The sequence below is a fragment of the Maniola hyperantus genome, chromosome 6 (assembly GCF_902806685.2).
Source record: "Maniola hyperantus chromosome 6, iAphHyp1.2, whole genome shotgun sequence".
NCBI lineage: Eukaryota > Metazoa > Arthropoda > Insecta > Lepidoptera > Nymphalidae > Maniola > Maniola hyperantus.
Genome location: NC_048541.1, coordinates 1,269,796 through 1,289,067, shown reverse-complemented (window position 1 = coordinate 1,289,067; position 19,272 = coordinate 1,269,796). Strand labels below are relative to the sequence as shown.

General features: G+C 40.5%; 1 protein-coding gene across 1 annotated transcript in view; it reads left to right on the top strand.

The window, feature by feature from the left end:
* LOC117983160 (solute carrier family 22 member 3-like) overlaps window positions 1–19,272 on the top strand; it is a 295,991-nt gene that overhangs the window by 147,739 nt on the left and 128,980 nt on the right. The gene's annotated exons all lie outside the window — the stretch shown is intronic.

Sequence of the window (19,272 nt, the reverse complement as noted above, 5' to 3'; positions counted from 1 at the left end):
GTGCGAGTCAGACTCGCGCACCGAGGGTTCCGTACTACAGTCGTATTTTAGCTACATTTTGCACGATAAATCAAAAACTAAGTATTATGCATAAAAATAAAATATACAAATCTGTTTTAGAATGTACAGGCAAAACCCTGTCATATGATATCCCACTTGGTATTAATCTTACTTTAAAAAGTTGAAAATGCTAATTATTTTTTCATGCACACTTTTTAACTATTTTTTGTCATGTAACCACAAATTCACGGTTCTCAGATTTTTCCCCTAATGTCTGTTAACCTACCTACCTGCCAAATTTCATGATTCTAGGTCAACGGGAAGTACGCTAGCCCAACGTAGATTGGTCAGTTGAAGAATTCTCACAGCCGCACTCAGAGTCGCTTAATCGTTACTTAAGGCTTTAATTAGTATGGATAAGGAATGCCTTAAGTAACGATTAAGCGACTCTGAGTGCGGCGGTGAGGCATGCAGGTTTCCTCACGATGTTGTCCTTCACCGTTAAAGCAAGTGAGATTTAATTGTTTTAAAAACGCCCATAACTCCAAAACGTTAGAGGTGCGTGCCCGGGATCGAACCCCCGACTTCCCGAAAAGAAGGAGGATGATTTAACCACTAGGTTATCACAGCTTTCTAAATAAATAAAGCAGATCAAACCCAGTATACGGCCTGTAAATTGCTAATGCGCGTGGCCGCCATTTTAGTGTTGTCAGCACTAGACTGAAGTTTCGAGCTGATAGTATATTTTTATTTCGGCTGACGTCAAAATGACGTCATTTCAATGTCAATGAGACATGGTTCCAGCGCAATAGCAATTTAAAAATATAAATTATAATTTAAACAAATCAAAGAAAAACAATAAAAGCTCTACGTATTTGTAGCGTTTTAGTGAAGGAAACTTAAAACTTGCTGATCGGCGTACTATCAAAGCACATAGCAAACACTGCGTGATCGGCTGAGCCAACTGCTATAGTCTAAGAGCTGGCAGTCAGATACTTTGAAGCGAATCGTCATTACCATGATCAACCCATTGCCGAGCACGGGTCTCCTACCAGAACGAGAAGGGTTTAGTCTAGACTATAGTCTGCCACGCACGCTAGTGTGGATTAACAAACTTCACACACCTTTGAGAAGATTATGGAGAACTCTCAGAAAATGCTTGGAGTATTGTTACGTATTTTTAATTAGAGGTTAAGATTCCTCCATTAAATTAAACACCTTAACAAAATTGAAGCTATTTTATTTATCCTCCATTTGATGTGTTTATTTATTTTTACTTTTTATTTCACTTATCTGTCGTCTATTCCTCTGTTATTTACTGTTGTATTTTCATTTATACATATATATATATACATATATATATATATGTATAAATGTAATATATATACATATATATATATATATATATGTATATATATATACATACGTATATTATGTGTATTTACTTTATTTAACTAGTACACCCCTTCCGCTTTCTTTAATTTTTATAATATCCTCTACCCTAAGGTTGCCTGGAAGAGATCGCTATTTTAGCGATAAGGCCGCCTATTGTACATGCTGTATTTGTTATATGTCTATTGTTTTTGTTTTGGTGTACAATATAAAGCATATTTTACTTTACTTTACTTTACTTAATCAATAATTTATTTGTTTGTTTGAATGGTACCTAATGCAATAATAAAATGTATGTTTTTATTTTTATTGTAGACTAGCTTATGCTCGCGACTTCGTCGGCGCGGACTACAAAATTTCAAACCCCTATTTCACCCCCTTAGGAGTTGAATTTTCAAAAATCCTTTCTTAGCGGATGCCTACGTCATAATAGCTATCTGCATGCCAAATTTCAGCCAGATCCGTCCAGTAGTTTGAGCTGTGCGTTGATAGATCAGTCAGTCAGTCAGTCAGTCAGTCAGTCAGTCAGTCAGTCAGTCAGTCAGTCAGTCAGTCAGTCAGTCAGTCAGTCACCCTTTCCTTTTATATTTATATATATAGATATAAATTTAGCTCCTATACTAGACAGGACGTACGTCAGCAAACAGTACCCCATCACGTTGTTTCCCTAAATAATCGGTTTCTATTTCCCCCATAGGTGTTTGTACAGCACTCGCGCGTCCACAGGTTGTCTTGTTTATACGTCACTCGAGATAAGCGACGTTTTTACCCTAAGTTTTACAGTCTACGTTTGACTATCGTAAGTGAAATATGTAGGGATAAACCAGCTCATAAAGATAGGTAAATAACATAGTGAGTAAGTCCGCGTCCTATTCAAGAGGTCAGGAATTCGATCCCGGGCACGTACTTCTAATTTTTCTGAGATTTTTTTTTTTTTTTAAAGAATATTAGCCATTTTTTAAATGACTAATATTCCCCTTTCCTCTCCAATTAAGCGTCAGGCTTGTGCTAGGAGTAGGTACGACAATAGTGCAACGGGCGGGGTTTGAACCGTCGAACTTTCGGTTTTCAGTCCACTCCTATACCGGTTGAGCTATTGAGGCTCTAAATGATATAGATATAGAGATATGTGCGTCTTAAGCAATTTTATATCAGATAAGCGACATTTTACCCACGAATAAGTTTTACAGTCTACATTTGACTGTCCTTATATTAAGTAGGGATACACCAGCTCACCATCATCATCATCATCATCATCATCAACCGATAGATGTCCACTGCTGGAATTTCTGTACTTTACGCAGACGTAACTTTATTGTGACCAGTTTCTATATTAATCTCTCTATAAATTAATTAACGTACTAGTATCTATGTTGATCTATATACCTATATATATATATATTCTGTTCCCCTGTAACAAGCAAGAAATTAGATGAATGAAGCATTTAATATCCCTTATAATATTATAGTAGGTAAATAAGTAGCTACATAAGGAAAATTCCCTTCACAAAATTACAAATTACTTTCGAAATGCCAGCGTGACAATATTAATACTGGCGTCTATTACTCAATACATAGCTACACTGCTATGGCCAGCCTTAGGCATTAAACCCATAGCCAACGGTCCAGAGTTCTAAATCAGAGTTCTGCGTAGGCAACCCCGACTGTTGGCCACTATTGAGGCATCGATACTAACTACTGCCAGAGGTAGGTATATGCAGAGTTTAAACAATAATATATATGCTAGGGTTTAGATCTCTACACACATAAAATTAGTTGACCGCAACGGTCAACAAAGTGATTAGGCGTGGTACGATTCCACTACCCTCTGGTCTAAAAGTTTCAGTACGGAGTTCTGCCGGTTCACATTTTTATATAGTGAGTATCTGATGGCAAATTTTTAGCATATACTCAGTCACGAAATGTGTCAATCTGGAATAATTTACCGTTCAAAATATAAAGAATTTTTTTATAATTGCTTCCGGATATATTACATTCCACAAACTTACACACAAACTCTAAAAATCGCAATAGAATTGACGTACTCATTATTATTGGGGTTTACTTGAAATGAAATGAATTTATTTATTTCACATGGGGCATTATGTGCCACTTATAATAATTACTAGCTGATGCCCGCGACTTCGTCCGTGTGGAGTTAGGTTTTTTTTAAATCCCGTGGGAAATCTTTGATTTTCCGGGATAAAAATTAGCCTATGTCACTCTCCAGGTCTTTATCTATACACATGCAAAAATCATGATAATCCGTTGCACCGTTGCGACGTAATTGAAGGACAAACCAACAAACCAACAAGCAACAAACAAACACACTTTCACATTTATAATAAGGGTGCTGATGTCAAGACTTTACCACTGGTTCGTTGATTAGTTTTAATAGTAGTTCACTCTGGTATAGGACCCTTAACACAGGACCTTAGAACCTTGCTGTAAGCCTAACTCTAACCTAAGGGTAAAATTACAACTCGTTTGAAAAGTGAACGCAGAAATCTGAACATTAGACTGCTGGCAGTGTAAACAACGCCTAGTCGAGAGCGAAGCTTGAATAATGAAAGCTCATTATTGCCCCGGACATTATGAATATGAATCACCTCTTTCCGGACGATAAGCGGAGCGAGCGAAGTGATCTCCACAATATTGTCCTCTGGGATAATGGAAATAGATCTTTTTCCTCCTCGTTCGCTTTAATTACTGCAGTGCGATAAATAGTTGCGAGACAATCGCACGATTCTACCGTCGCTTGTCTGTCGGCTTTCCAATGTTGCGAGGTCGCCATTCCAGCACCTAGGGGTGGAACCCCAACATCTTCCGCTTTTCATATTATCACAATCATTTACTTTGATCGAACATGAACATTCAATTGAAGATTATCTAAATGATAAAAGAGCGTGGATTTGACCTGCAGCTCGTTCCAGCAACGCACAAGACTGCAAATACTATTTTATACATGACATAATCTTGTACCTATATCAAATATTTGAAAAGAGCAACCGCCGAGTTTCTTGCTGGTTCTTCTCGGCAGGAAAGGCATTCCGAACCAGTGGTAGATGCATCCGACTATTCGTAAGCACTTGTAAAAGTTTATACGAATAAAAAAGATTTTCATTTCATTTCATTTCATTTCATTTCATTTTCATGGTACATGTAATAGGCGGCACGGTCGTGCCCCCGACAAGCCGAGCGTAACTAAAGGATGGGTACTATTTACATGGGGTCATAAAATAATATGTCATCATGTAAAAATATTAATTATGCATGGAGCATTATTTAGAATTTGTCATTCAAAAATTCATCCTCACCTGTCACCCTGTCCTGTCATTTCAGCTTCGCAACCCGTTGAGCTATGTCAGTTACTCTAGTTCTCCAACAGATTTCCTCATTTCTGATTTGATCACGTAGAGAAACTCCAAGCATAGCTTTGTACATATGATATAGAGGATATACCTGTAGGTATACGAAAAATATTCAAGCAGACATGACAGTCTCTTCCTTTTTGAAATCAGCTAAGAATTCGTAAAACAAAAGCGTCTGCTACGTCAACATCCACGATAATTAATAATATAACAGTCATCTGCATTCATTAATCCAGTTTTTGTCGCGTCATACTTTATCTCACAGCATCCGCGTTTGACGCTGCAAAAACCGTCCTGAAACCCGGATGAAAGAAGTGCGAGAATGTTGGTACCTATTATTCATCTTAAGAGCTTCTATTCTGTGACAAGATGTCATGTAGAATACCCATGTTCGAGCATATGATATTTCATTTTTTGACTGTACATTTTGAAAGTTTTCGGTTAGGTATCTCTCTCTCTCTATATATATATATATATATATATATATATATATATATATATATATATATATATATATATATATATATATATATATATCAGGTTTATATCACAGTTCTTCTTCTCCTTCTTCTTCTTTGGGGCTATACAGGTCCTTGATATCCCTGAATCACTGCGACCGTCTCCGATCTATTGTGTTTGCCTCCACTTCACACTTCCTTGTCAAATCCTGTGGCCGCCAAATACAGCAGCACCTCCTTAACTGGATTTGAAGTAACATCCTCAGGATAAATGATATGTCTCCCTAAGTGGGCGCTACGTTTGTGCATCAAAGCAGGGCAGAAGCAGAAGAATCACAGAGTTATCACAGAACAGGTAAAGTGTCAACGAGCCTGAACTTGTCATTGTGCATAGGAATAGCTAGGGAAGACTCAGTAGGTATTGGTAGGTATAGATAGTTAAATCCACGAAGACGCGCCCCACTCTTTGTCTCAATCGGTTACAATGCACAATATGCTGTGCTGAGACTGTGAGTTCTATCGTAAGTCGTAACGCACCGATCTGCGATGTGGGCACACGCACGAGAAGATAAATTTCGGTAGAGATCACTCCCCGCACCCGTGATTTCCCCGCACTAAAAATAGTGGGGCGCGTCTTCGTGGATTGAACTATCTATACGCGTCAACGTCATTGTAGAAACAGACTTTTGCGTAACCTCAGAGTGATCAGTGTTAAGGCGGAAACAATCTATCGGACGTACTATCCGTAAGCCGCGGCTAGGGTTGCCAGGTCGCCAAACCTAATAGCCGGACAGACTAGCCAGTTTGGCCGGACATTTGGGTAGAAAGGCCGGACACAAAATCCTCAATAATGTAGGCTACATTATTGAGGATTTTGTTTAATAATGTAGCCTAAATCCTCAATAATGTAGGCTACATTATTGAGGATTTTGTTTCGAGGGTTCAAGAATGGCCTAAGGTTACGTCCACGACTTACGTCCGATATTTTGCACAGTTCAGTGTACATTATATTATCTAGAATGCACATTTTGCATTTCACAAAGACAAGTGGCTCGTGCTTGTGTTTAAGTCGTATCGGTATAAGTAAGGTACACTAAATGTGTTCGTTTACGAGAGCTTGCTCGTGGTCCGACATGCACGCACACTTACGCAATGCCCATGTAAACGACGTAGTCACAAGTAAAGTTCAGTCCTCTTCATCAATTGTAAGAACTATAGGTACCTATTAGTCGCGGCGTTCAGCTGCGTCCGTCAGCCGCTTCCGATAATTTGTTTCCGGCTTTACAGTTGATTTTTTAGGGTTCCGTACCTCAAAAGGAAAATCGGAACCCTTATAGGATTACTTTGTTGTCTGGCTGTCTGTCTGTCTGTCAAGAAACCTATAGGGTACTTCCCGTTGACCTAGAATCATGAAATTTGGCAGGAAGGTAGGTCTTATAGCAGACATGAGGGGAAAAATCTAAAAGCCATGAATTTGTGGTTATATCACAAGAAAAAAATTAAAATGTGTTCATTAACAAATATTGCTATTTTCAACTTTCAGAGTAAGATTACTATACCAAGGGGGGTATCATAATATGAAAGGGATTTACTTGCACGTTCTTAAACAGATTTTTTATTTATTTTTAGGCGTAATAGTTTTTGATTTATCATGTAAAATGTCGATAGATACGATTGTAGTACGGAACCCTCAGTGCACGAGTCTGACTCGCACTTGGCCGGTTTTTTTTTTACTTCGGATGCTAGATACCATAATTAATTATCTGTATATAATAGTATGTCATTATAGTTAAAATGGAGTGTTAAAAATTATTCACTAATTACTTAAAAGACCAAAACGGTAATATCCAGCTTCAAAACTGAGCGTATATTAATTAATTTTATGACAAAACTCCATTAATTCAGCTTTATTCACAGTTGACATTTTTTGAAATTAATTAGTTTTTAGCGATATTTTTTCGTAAAAGATAATTAGTTGGCTACTCATTAATTATTACTTTAATTAAAAGTTATAAAATTAGTTGATATTGGTACTAACTAAATTTTAGAGTATTCGCATCTTTGTTTTACTAATGTAATATGAGAAGGACGGACAGTTTTACAGTTTTAAATTTAATATAGAGGGGAGTAAGGGAGGAACGGTAACTAACATCTGAACCGATCCAAACGTCAACCTCACCTGCACGCGCCGAATGGCGGCGGCAACCGCCGGGCTGCCGTGGTGCTCCCTGCTAGACAACGAACGAGGCTCTGGCGACCGAGCAGTGGCGGGATAACCACACACTCAGCTGGGCAACCGGCTGAATGAGGCTACAGCGAGCCTTGGGGTCTAAATAACCCCAAAAAAGGACTAGAGTAGAGGAGAAGAGAGTTTGGAGAAGGAGTAAACCATGGAAAAAGCGGATCCCAAAGAGAAACTACCCCAGGAGGGTACCAGCGCCGATAGTGGTACTGGAGAATCCCTCACTGAAGCTCTGAATATGTCTTCGATACCGAGTATAATCAGAGCTTCAGGCCGCCCTTCGTATTCTGGGGAGGGCAAAGGTTCGCCAAACATGCAAACAGAAAGCACACAATCACACACACATATATCCACATCATAAACAGCAGCCTCATACAACCAGGATACGACTGCTGCAGCTGTTTACGGTCACCTAGATGCTGCAGTTGAAGACGGTATAGAAACCATGATAGATGACTTCCGCAGACGCACAGTAAAAACTGGAGAAATCGAAATGACTTCAAGCGAAAGATCACTCGATACGGAAGTCGACATAAACCCCTTTGCTAGGAGAAGCAAGTTACAGAGATCACCAGTTAAAGACATCAGTGCTGTTGAACCAGCTGGTTTAACACGTTTTAGGCGAGAGAGAAGTGGGTCACTTCCAGTCATACACAAGATCGAGGAGTTAAGGAGTATCCAAACGAAAGTAGGAACGACAGGAGGCAAGCGACAAAGAGACACAGAGGATACCGAAGACGACAGGTATGATGACATGATAGCGCTATGCACAGAACTGTCACAGATAGCAAACAACCTATGTAGACTAGTAGGAGAGAACATAAACACTAAAGTGGAAATTAAGAATGGAGTGAAACACTTAAAGAACCGTATGGACGGACTAAAACGCAAAATGAAGGACTGGGGTGATCATGCCAACCAGAACCACCCAAAGACAAGAGCGAGAACAGTTAGTAAAAATACCCAAGACTCCAGCACCCAGACGGAAAAAGAGAACAAAGATCAAGATAACATAGAAGCAGATCGGGAAGTGCTAGAGACAACCACTACGACAGTCAAGTCTACTAGAAACCAGAGCACCCAGACAGCCAAGCCTACTAGAGACCGAAAAACCCAGACAAATGGTGAAAACGAAGAGATATCGCGGCTTACCGCGGTTGACGAAATACGGAACAAGCTAGACGAAGGCTTAGACTTCAATGGACTGGCACAAATTATCGAAAACGACTGGCCAGAGGAAGTTTATAAAGCCGTCAATTTACAGAAGGCTAACCTGTTATCGCTAGACAGGAGCTGGGACATTGCGGCGATAGCAGAACCACAGAAGGAAGGAACAAAAGAAAAACCAAAGGGAGTGAGAAAGTTACTAAAAAGAGGGTATCCCGAAGCAGTAGAACTGCTAGACGAAGGTGAACCGGGTAAGATAGAATTTACGGTTCGCACCAATAAGAGCTCAAAGAGTGGCGTGGGAGAAGGAGAGAGATATATATACGTACTGCCCTGCATTGCAACTTTAGAGAGGCGGGAGGACATGGAACTACTATATAAACAACTCGTCGAGTTAAAAAGACTAAGTGAAGAACGAACCACGAACAAAAATATCGCGTTCGTCATGGAAGCTGAATTTGACAAATGCAAAGTCAGAAAGATAATAGAATCGATATATGCCAGCAGTTGCAAGACAATTCAGATTCTAGTACAAGGAAATGAGCTCCCAAAGGAAATGGGAAAAAGCAAGACAGAAAAAAGGACTATGGAGACTATTACGCTAAGAGGTGAAGGTACCTATGCGGATATGCTTAAAAAGGCAAAAACTGGAGTAACCACCACAGACATAAAAGAACTAGGGATAACAGTAAAATCTGTTAAAAAAGTAGGTGGGAAAGCAGGCGAATCACAGATGATGATGAAGGTCCTAGCAAACAAAAATCAAGCAGAAAATTTTAAAGAGAAACTTATAGATGTATTCCAGGGCGAAAAAATTGAGGTTAACATGGGTGGAGAAACCACATTCCATATAGCTGGGATAGAAGATGAAAGCGGCTGCGAGGAGGTCAAAGAGGCCGTAGAAACTCAGCTTAAGGTACCTGTGAAAGTTCGATCCTTGAGACCAACCCAATATGGAAGCCAAAACGCGACAGTATCTATAGACAATACTCACGCTAAAAAAATACCAAACTTAGGGTGGGTGAATATAGGTTGGACAAGATGTAGAATAAGGAAAAGAGTCAACATTGGGAAATGCTACAAATGCTGGGGCATCGGGCACATCGCCTCAAAATGCCAAGGGCCGGATAGATCTGAACTATGCATGAAGTGCGGTAGAAAGGGCCATAAAGCAGCTAATTGCTCTAACAGACTGTATTGCCCTATATGCGAAGAATCGGGCCATAAAGCCATTTCTACAGGATGCCCGGAATTCAGGAATGCCATTAGAGGCTCGCACCTTTATTTAAAAACATCGTAATGGATTTAAAAGTCCTTCAAATAAACTTAGACAGAGTGCGAGCTGCCCATGATCTCTTCCTAGCAACAGCTAAAAATCTAAATATCGACCTCGCCATAATCGCTGAGCCAAACGAAAAGATATCCACAGCAGCAGGCTGGGAGAGAGACAAAAGGGGCGACGCGGCTATAGTTATCTACAACAAAGGTATTACAATCAAAAAGGTAATAAAGGGAAATGGATATTTGGGACTAAAGCTATCAGGCCTCACGGTATACAGCTGCTATTTCTCACCTAATTGCAGCATAGACCAGTATAAACAAGACATAGATGAACTCAGTGATAGTATAAGAAACCAACAAGGAAACATGTTAGTGGCTGGGGATTTCAACGCTGCCTCAAAGCTGTGGGGAAGCAAAACTACAAACCACAGAGGCAAGTATCTAATGGAAACCCTCGCTGAGCTGGATCTGGTCACCATAAATACAGGGAACTTACCAACCTTTGAAAGGGGACACAAGTCTTCTAGACCCGACGTGACGCTTGTTAGCTCTGACTGGGCAGGAAAGATGGCTAACTGGAAAGTGATGGAGGAAGAAACTCTGAGTGGACATAAATATATTTCATTTGAAGTACTGCAAGAAGAAATTAAGATCCTCCCACCAGCAACAGGGTGGAATATGAATAAAATTAACAAAGAAGTATTTCAAAAAACACTCAGTTGTGAACAAATCAAAACTCCTAAAGACTTGGTAGCTGCCACGACTAAGGCATGCAATCAATCGATGCCCAGAAGAAAACGTGGCCGGAAGAAGCAAGTATACTGGTGGAATGAGGAGATAGCTGAAGCAAGGAGGGAATGTATTGAGCGCCGAAGAACATACACACGAGCAATGACAAAGAAATACAAAATGAAGCAAGAAATTGACGTCGAAGAACCTAGAAAAGAATATAAACTAGCAAAACTTAATCTGCAGCTATTAATTACAAAATCTAGAGGTAATAAGTGGACGGAACTGGGTGAGGCTGTAGATAACGATGTGTGGGGCTTAGGCTATAAAATAGTTACGAAAAAACTAAAAAAAGGGCCCCAAATACAGATTGGTATCGAACAGATGGGCCAAATAGCCAATGTACTATTTCCATCACATGACCACTTCGAACGCTTCAAGTATCCTACCCAGGAAATACCATTGGTAACTAGCGACGAACTAAAGCGGGCATGTGATCGAATCAAGCTGAGAAAGGCGCCAGGACCAGACCGTATACCACCTGAAATAGTCAAATTGGCCGTTTCCACAATCCCCGATAAAATTACAAAAGTCGTGAATGAGATTCTCCAAACGGGGGAATTTCCACAGATCTGGAAAGTAGCAATACTACTATTGCTACGCAAAGCAAAGAAACCTGCGGACGACCCAACGGGATATAGGCCGCTATGTTTACTCGACTGTTATGGGAAGCTGTTAGAGAGAATCATACTGAACAGAATGGAAACTCTCTTACCAGACCATGGCGACTTAGCAGCGGCGCAGTATGGCTTTAGAAGCGGTAGGTCTACACTCGGTGCAATAGATAAAGTGATAACCATCGCTGAGGCGGCCAGGCAAGGTACTCGCCGTAAAAAGAAACTCTGCGCATTGGTAGCACTGGATGTTCGGAATGCCTTTAATTCGGCCCCATGGGAGTTAATACTGGAAGAAATCAACAAGAGAGGCTTTCCGAATTACATATACAACATTATAAATAGCTACTTACAGGATAGACAAATAATAGTGCGCGACAGTGAAGGTAAGAGTACGGACATACGAGTGACTAGCGGGGTACCACAAGGCTCTATCCTCGGACCAACGCTATGGAACATCCTCTACGATGACATACTGCGAACCGACTTCGGGGAGGATGTTCACTTGGTGGGTTTTGCCGATGACCTAGCGCTGGTGGTGGCTGCCCGCAAGGAGGACGATCTCATGACAAAGGCAAACAAGGCACTGGCAAATATAAGCGGATGGATGGCGCGAAAACGGCTGCGTTTAGCTCCAGAAAAAACTGAAGCTATTATGCTGAGTGGACGCAGACAATTTAAGCCCATTACATTCTTGCTGGAAGGGGTCAGGATAAAACCTAAAGATAAATTAAAATACCTTGGCGTATGGTTTGATAAAAGCCTAACTTTCTGCAAGCATGCTGAGGAAGTATCGGAGAAGGCAGATCGGCTTACAATGGCACTGAGCCACTTAATGCCTAAACAAGGAGGCCCCAGGGCTAGCAAAAGGAGAGTATTAGCTTCAGTTTCCCACTCTGTAATGCTATATGCAGTCCCGGTATGGGGTAGAGTACTGAATTGCGCTAAATACAAACATATGCTGTGCAAGGTACAAAGGCAGATGGCTATACGAATCTGCGGTGCGTACAGAACTATATCGCTGGACGCGGTGTTGGTAATAGCTGGCCTGATACCTATCGAAAGATTGGCGAGGGAACGTACAAGAATGTACAACAGTGAAGACCAAAGGACACCAGAAGAAGAGCGAAACCGTACAATGGAAGAGTGGCAGACGGAGTGGGAAAAGGGAGGAAAAGGACAGTGGACGAGAAAACTTATCCCCAACGTAAAGCTCTGGATAGGAAGGAAACACGGAGAAGTGGATAAGTTTATAACTCAAGCACTTTGTGGCCATGGTGTGTTTAATACCTACCTCCATGCTATTGGGAAAGCGCCCAGTGACTCATGCTCGTATTGCGGTGCAGAAGACACGCCAGAGCACGCAATATTTCAGTGTGTGGAGTTCGAGCACAAAAGAAAAGAAGCCCAGGGAGAAGGCGAATCAATAACGCCTACAAATCTGGTCCCTCGTATGCTCTCAAGCGAATCACAGTGGAATGCATGCACTGAAATGTTGCGTGCTATTATTAAAAGAAGAATCTCGGATGAATGGGATAGGCAGAAAAAAGATAAAGCCTAAACTGTAAAGACAGCCATCTTTCAGATGCAATGCAAAGGTTTTACCTGAAAGATAGAGCGGAGGGGGGGAGGAGGTTTTTAGTCCGTAGGCCATTGTGTTGGAGTCGGGCATGCCGGAGGCATCCATGAGGATTTTCCTCCTCCCCGAACGGAAAAAAAAAAAAAAAAAAAAAAAAAAAAAAAAAATTTAATATAGAGCTGTCAATTCTCGTGACTCTAGCTGCCGATCCTATTGTTTAAATTTGTAGGATGCACTTTAGAGTAGGTATATTTTATTAAGGTGACGCAGTACACTCGACCGAACCTGTTTGCTTTTCACTTGACATTGTATGAGAAAGGTGAGAGGCACGATGATTTTCACTGAAATCAAGGGTTTAGGAAAAGTATTTTTGAGAAAAAACTACTGAGTTTATGTTTGCAAAGTATAGTTATTTCAACTAATGAATAAATAAACTATGTCTAATGTTAAATTTCTTTAGAATTTTCATACCCCTAATCTTATTTATTTACACCCAAAGTTGTCATAAATTTAGTGTAAAAATAGGAATCTTTTGAGGCTATTAACTTTAAAATCAATATTTTTTTCAGTGTTTCATATATCAATAAACCTAGATAATGACGAGATTAATCGATATAATACTTAGTTTTGAGCATACAATATCAAATAATGGAGTAATTACCCTCCTACGTTTGTATGAAGAAAGCATCGAACTGAGCCCACTTAAATGTAAAATTCGTGTTCCATCCTTTTTTTGCAATATTAAAAGGAAGGGGATGTAGCTATTCTAAATTTAGCTTAGAGAAAGACAACAGAATCGGCGTCAACGAGGAAAGTATAATAAAATTATTTAAAACTAGCTAATGCTCGCGACTTCGTCCGCGTGGACTACAAAATTTCAAAACCCTATTTCACCCCCTTAGGAGTTGAATTTTCAAAAATCCTTTCTTAGCGGATGCCTACATCATAATAGCTATCTGCATGCCAAATTTCAGCCCGATCCGTCCAGTAGTTTGAGCTGTGCGTTGATAGATCAGTCAGTCAGTCAGTCATTCAGTCAGTCAGTCAGTCAGTCAGTCACCTTTTCCTTTTATATATAAAGATTTTTACAAGTAGGGTAGTTTATCTTTTTCTTTATTATGCATAGATTTATGTAAAAAAATAGATAGTAAATCTTCGATATTATGTATTTTCATAGACTAAGCGACTGGTAGATACATCTATTGCACGCGCCAGGTCAAGATGGCAATCGGGGAAAGAGCGCAACGCACACCCGCACAGCTTCCTCGCTAATCCGGTGCGGACGAGTGCGGGTGACGTGCGGGTATGCGGGGTGTCCCCCCGCCCCATACTCCGATTGCCATCTCAACCTGTGGCGTCCCTACTATAGTACCAGCGACACATTATACTTGACGATCTACTTTTAAAGATCCATTTTATTTCAAGTGATGACACTTTACGTACACTATTTAATTTTTATAAGTGTTAAGTATTAAGTACAAGTTGCAATTCTACAGTCTACAGATTTTTATCATTCACAAGACGACTTTATCCGCGTGGACTTAGGTTTTTTAAAAACCCCGTGGGAAATCTTTGATTTTACGGGATAAAAAGTAGCTCATGTCACTCTCCAGGTCTTTATCTTACCCATGCAAAAATCACGTCAATCCGTTGCACCGTTGCGACGTGATTGAAGGATAAATCAACAAACCAATAAACCAACAAACAAACACATCTTTCGCATTTTTTTTAATTACCAACATAGAGAATGATTAAAAAATCCAATTTAGACACAGCAAAAAACCAGGAAGCCATATTTTTTTTTTTTTTAAAGAATATTAGCCATGTTAAATGACTAATATTCCCCTTTCCTCTAGCTTGTGCTAGGAGTAGGTACGACAATAGTGCAACAGGCGGGGTTTGAACCGTCGACCTTTCGGTTTTCAGTCCACTCCTATACCGGTTGAGCTATTAAGATTTATAATATGGGTAGTGATTCTTACGGGAACTCATGAAAGGATAGTATTAGTATACATCAGGGCCGCAAGTTGCTGAGGTTAGGGATAGACCCTAAGCCGGCATTGCTTCTAAGGGACGCCTTTTCTACGTCATTACACCATGTAATGGAAAACCAATACGTTGTTTTGTCTTTATTCGTACGGTAGTTGGAGAAAACAAAATTGAATTATTTTAAACTTTTTATCTACTTATAATAATCCGGTAGCCTTGTAACGATACTCAACTGGCATACTAAAATATTATAAAATTTTAATATGCAAAATAGTACAAAATTTTTGCTATAAATTTATCGAAATTAGGTTAGTACATATCAGCAGTAAAGTATTTCACATAAGAATATAAAGGTTCACTTTTAAGAGTTTCAATTTTAACTCATAACGCATAACGTTGGTAAACATTGGGAATCGAGGATATACGCCGCACGGGTTATTGGGAGCGAAGACAGACAGCGATGCGCGGGGCCGCGTCGAGGCGTTGTGTGCGCGCCGCGCTGGTTAAAGCGTAATAGCGCTCGGAGCGTTCATTGCTGAACTAGCGTTGCGCGCGGCATCGCGCGCGTCGGTCGAGACGGTGAGTGTGTGCGCTCGTCGTTGCGTAGTGGCGCTCATAGCGTGCTCTATTCAAACGGCGATGTGGAGATACAAAATATAATTTACTTATTGTAACTTATGTGCTGGGGCGACACATGAGGTTTATAATAAAGAATACTAATTTGAGAATGGGACCACTTTGAGTACAAGGATACATTTCTTATATTATAGGGCGATACTTTCTAAAGTCTGAGAGCGATTTATGGTTGAACTGACAATTTGGCTGCTTAGGCGGAGAAAACCGCGCGTCCCTCGGGATGTGTTTGGTGAATCTTTGCTTGAGATGGCTTTCAGTGTTATTAGTGAACTATCTGACATTCTTCTGAAGACTTCTATCATTCCGTGGTGATTGCAAACACTTACAAGGTACATAAATGCTGAAGATGGGATTAGGCCTGTGGATATAGTCTCCCTCGCTTCGGCGTTTGTATCGCAGTGCGCCTGGCTCTGTTTGGCGTCTGACTATCAGTTAGATGTTAGATAGGGATTAGGCCTGTAGATGCCATGGTGAGCCTTGTTCATTCTTGACAATAGTTTGCTATGTTTGAATTTGTGATTACATCGGCGTGCGTTCACACATAGTGCGAACGTATGTTAATGGGGTTGCATTCAAGTATAGTGGATGTTAAATTGAGTTGTAGGCCCATGTACTAAATCTGCAGTGAGCCTGGCTCGTCTTTAGGATTTAATTACATTGGAAACTAGAATAGGATTGGCTAGCGATGGCAGATCATACGGCTATTTCTGGTTTTGTCTTGTTCTGGTATCCTGTGTTTACTTTTGAATTATTTGCTGGTATGCGTTGGAGCGCGTTGGAAGACGCTTATGCGAAGGAGACCCAGTGCCTTTGATGCTTTGTGATTCTTATATGAAGAAGAACCTAGTATCTCGGGCTTTGTGAATCCTTTGCTGAGTTGATTCTAGCATGCCTTAATAGCTACCAATCACAGTGGGCAGGTAATGCTGCTGTTCTGTTTGTACTCTGACATGCGTTGGAATACTTAACCACCTTGTGGTGTTTACTGAATACACGCACAATATAATTGCAACATTATTATACCAATACATGAATATTGAAGGTTGGGTTAAGGCCTGTGGATATTCCCGCAGTGAGTCTGACTCTCCTTGAAACCTATTAACAGGTCTGTAGTGGGAGAGCACCACTCTAAAAATGCTGTATCAGCTATGGCTGCATCGTGGGATCATAAGAGGCACGCACCTCTTTCTAAAGTATGCTTGCATACGTTGCGCCGTTTATCCAATGATGACGTTGTGGGGGGGGGGGGGGGTACTGTTCGTTGGTATTTTATGTACTTAGTGTCATAGGATACTAAGGGAAGGCAGAAGCTCACCGTACATGGCGCGGTGGGGCTATGTACCATCATTTACTTTTCATTCTCCAAGTAAATGATGCCATCCTTCCAAGCAACTATCCCGAAGGGATAGTTGGTTGGAACTACACGTCTTGACAACGTGATCTCATCTCAAGGTTAGAGAACTCACTCTTACAATATTATTCAATGTATCCTACGAACTTCGGTTTTCCGAAAGATTGTATTTGACTCTATTAATGTGATATGTCTTGTGAGAGCAGTCTCTTGATCCTACCATGTTCAAACCGTTTCTATAAGTGAACAGCCACTTTGAATTGAGCAGGGACGGGTATTCGTCTTGTCCGACCAAATGCTTAATAAGTATTTATACTCGAATACGCAAACCCCACAACCGTCAACGCACAAAGTCGTTGGGCCTGATGAACTCATAATTTCTGACGCTCTAAAAGACCTTGGTTTATTATGGACACAACATTTCAAGCGGTCTTACTGCTATACGATACACGTGCCACTTTAGGGGAATTAATTTATATCATAATCTTTGGAAAGATTCGAAGGAAAATTGGGTAGAGGTTCTTAGGACCTCATCAGGTTAGTTACAGCCTTCCCCGGGAAGCAAGCTATCGCTGTACCAAATTTCGTTAAAATCGGTTGAACGTATGGGCCGTGAAATATTAGCAGACAGACAGACAGACACACTTTCGCTCTTATTAGTATGGATATGGATAAAAAAGTATAATATATACCTACTTAATAATAATGAATAATGAATGAATATGAATGAATATTTATTTATTACCAGAATTTTTACATTTGTCTTAAATGGCCTCATTGGCGCAGTGGTAAGTGCTGTGGTCTTATTAGTGGGAGATCCCGGGTTCGATTCCTGGCAGGGATTTGGAATTTTATAATTTCAAAATTTCTGGTCTAGTCTGGTGGGAGGCCTCGGCCGTGGCTAGTTACCACCCTACCGGCATAGCCGTGCCGCCAAGCGATTTAGCGTTCCGGTACGATGCCGTGTAGAAACCAAAAGTGTACCTATGGTTTTAATAAAAACTGCCATACTCCTTCCAGGTTAGCCCGCTCCCACCTTAGACTGCATCGTCACTTACCATCAGGTGAGATTGCAGTCAAGGGCTAACTTGTATCTGAATTTAAAAAAAAACTAGGAGTTCCCGTATCTTAGGGGCCAGTGCCTTCCCATACATAGTGGTTGTACTTAAAATTACAACACTACCCTAGCTACACCACAGTCGGTTAAAATAAGGTGCGATAAATATCAAGAGGTAACCTATCCCTACGCAGCAGAAATCTACTTTGGAGAGTGCAAAGAAAATGTATTACTAAGCACCTTTTTGTAAGATGGATGATGCGGGCCCTCAGCCCCTGTCAGCCCTTTTCAGCCTGACTCAGCCTCTGTATATTACCTGCTTCAACATTTTCTTGGAACTCAGAAAACATCGTACCTTTGTAAGAGTACAATTTAGCATGTAATGTTCTGCTATGGAACTAGGAATCTGTTTAGCTTACGCTGGCCATACACGGTCAAGTTTGCCTTTAATTTTTCAGGGGACTTGAAGCGGCGTGTAGTAAACTAATAGCCATACACCGCTAGAGGTCACTATGTGATGCCAGATCAGTACCCGTAGTACAAGATTTTACGTCTCACCAAACCAAACCAAATTCGAGAGTCGAAATACTTCCGCGTTACAGTAAACTGGATCTTAAATGCCGTGTTTTAAAGCTCAAGTTTGTCTACACTTCTACAGCCAGCGCTCCAAACGGAAACATTGTAAAATTAAAATCAGTGGCATTGAATATTTGACTTCAATTCAAGGCTGTTTAGGTCCATTTTACTGTAACACCATATACCGTCAAGTTTAAATGCGAATTAATTAATTTAAATGCAATGTTTAAGTGCAAATTTCTGAAAGGCTGGCAACGGAGGCTCGCTAACTACTAGAGATCCCGTATAGTGTGTCTGTGTGCATAAACACAGGAGCATTCTCTACTCTTCACTCTTAAAGCCTGCGCAGAAGAGGCACTGTTATTCACGGACAAAAGTCCGTCGTCTTTTACTAGGATTTTTTGTCGTACTAATAGTCCATCAACTTTCGTCCTCTGCAGGCAACAGTCCTTTATCTGTGCAGGCCCTTATAGTCTGATGGGACAGCAATCTGACACCTCGAGAGAGAAAGGACAGATCAAAAGTTTAACATCCATCCGAGGCAAAGGCCAAATCATCATCATCATCATGATCACAGTTTTCCTTCACCGAAAGCAAGTGATATTTAATTTCTTAAAACAGTCATTCTACCACAATCGAGCCGCTGATATGCACTGTTACAACTAATATCTACAGATACCTTAGTTTACCTTACCCAAAGTTTCGATACCTTAGTTTTATAGATAGGTTTAGAATTTGACCAACATGTTTTGACCATCTAAGTATTCCAT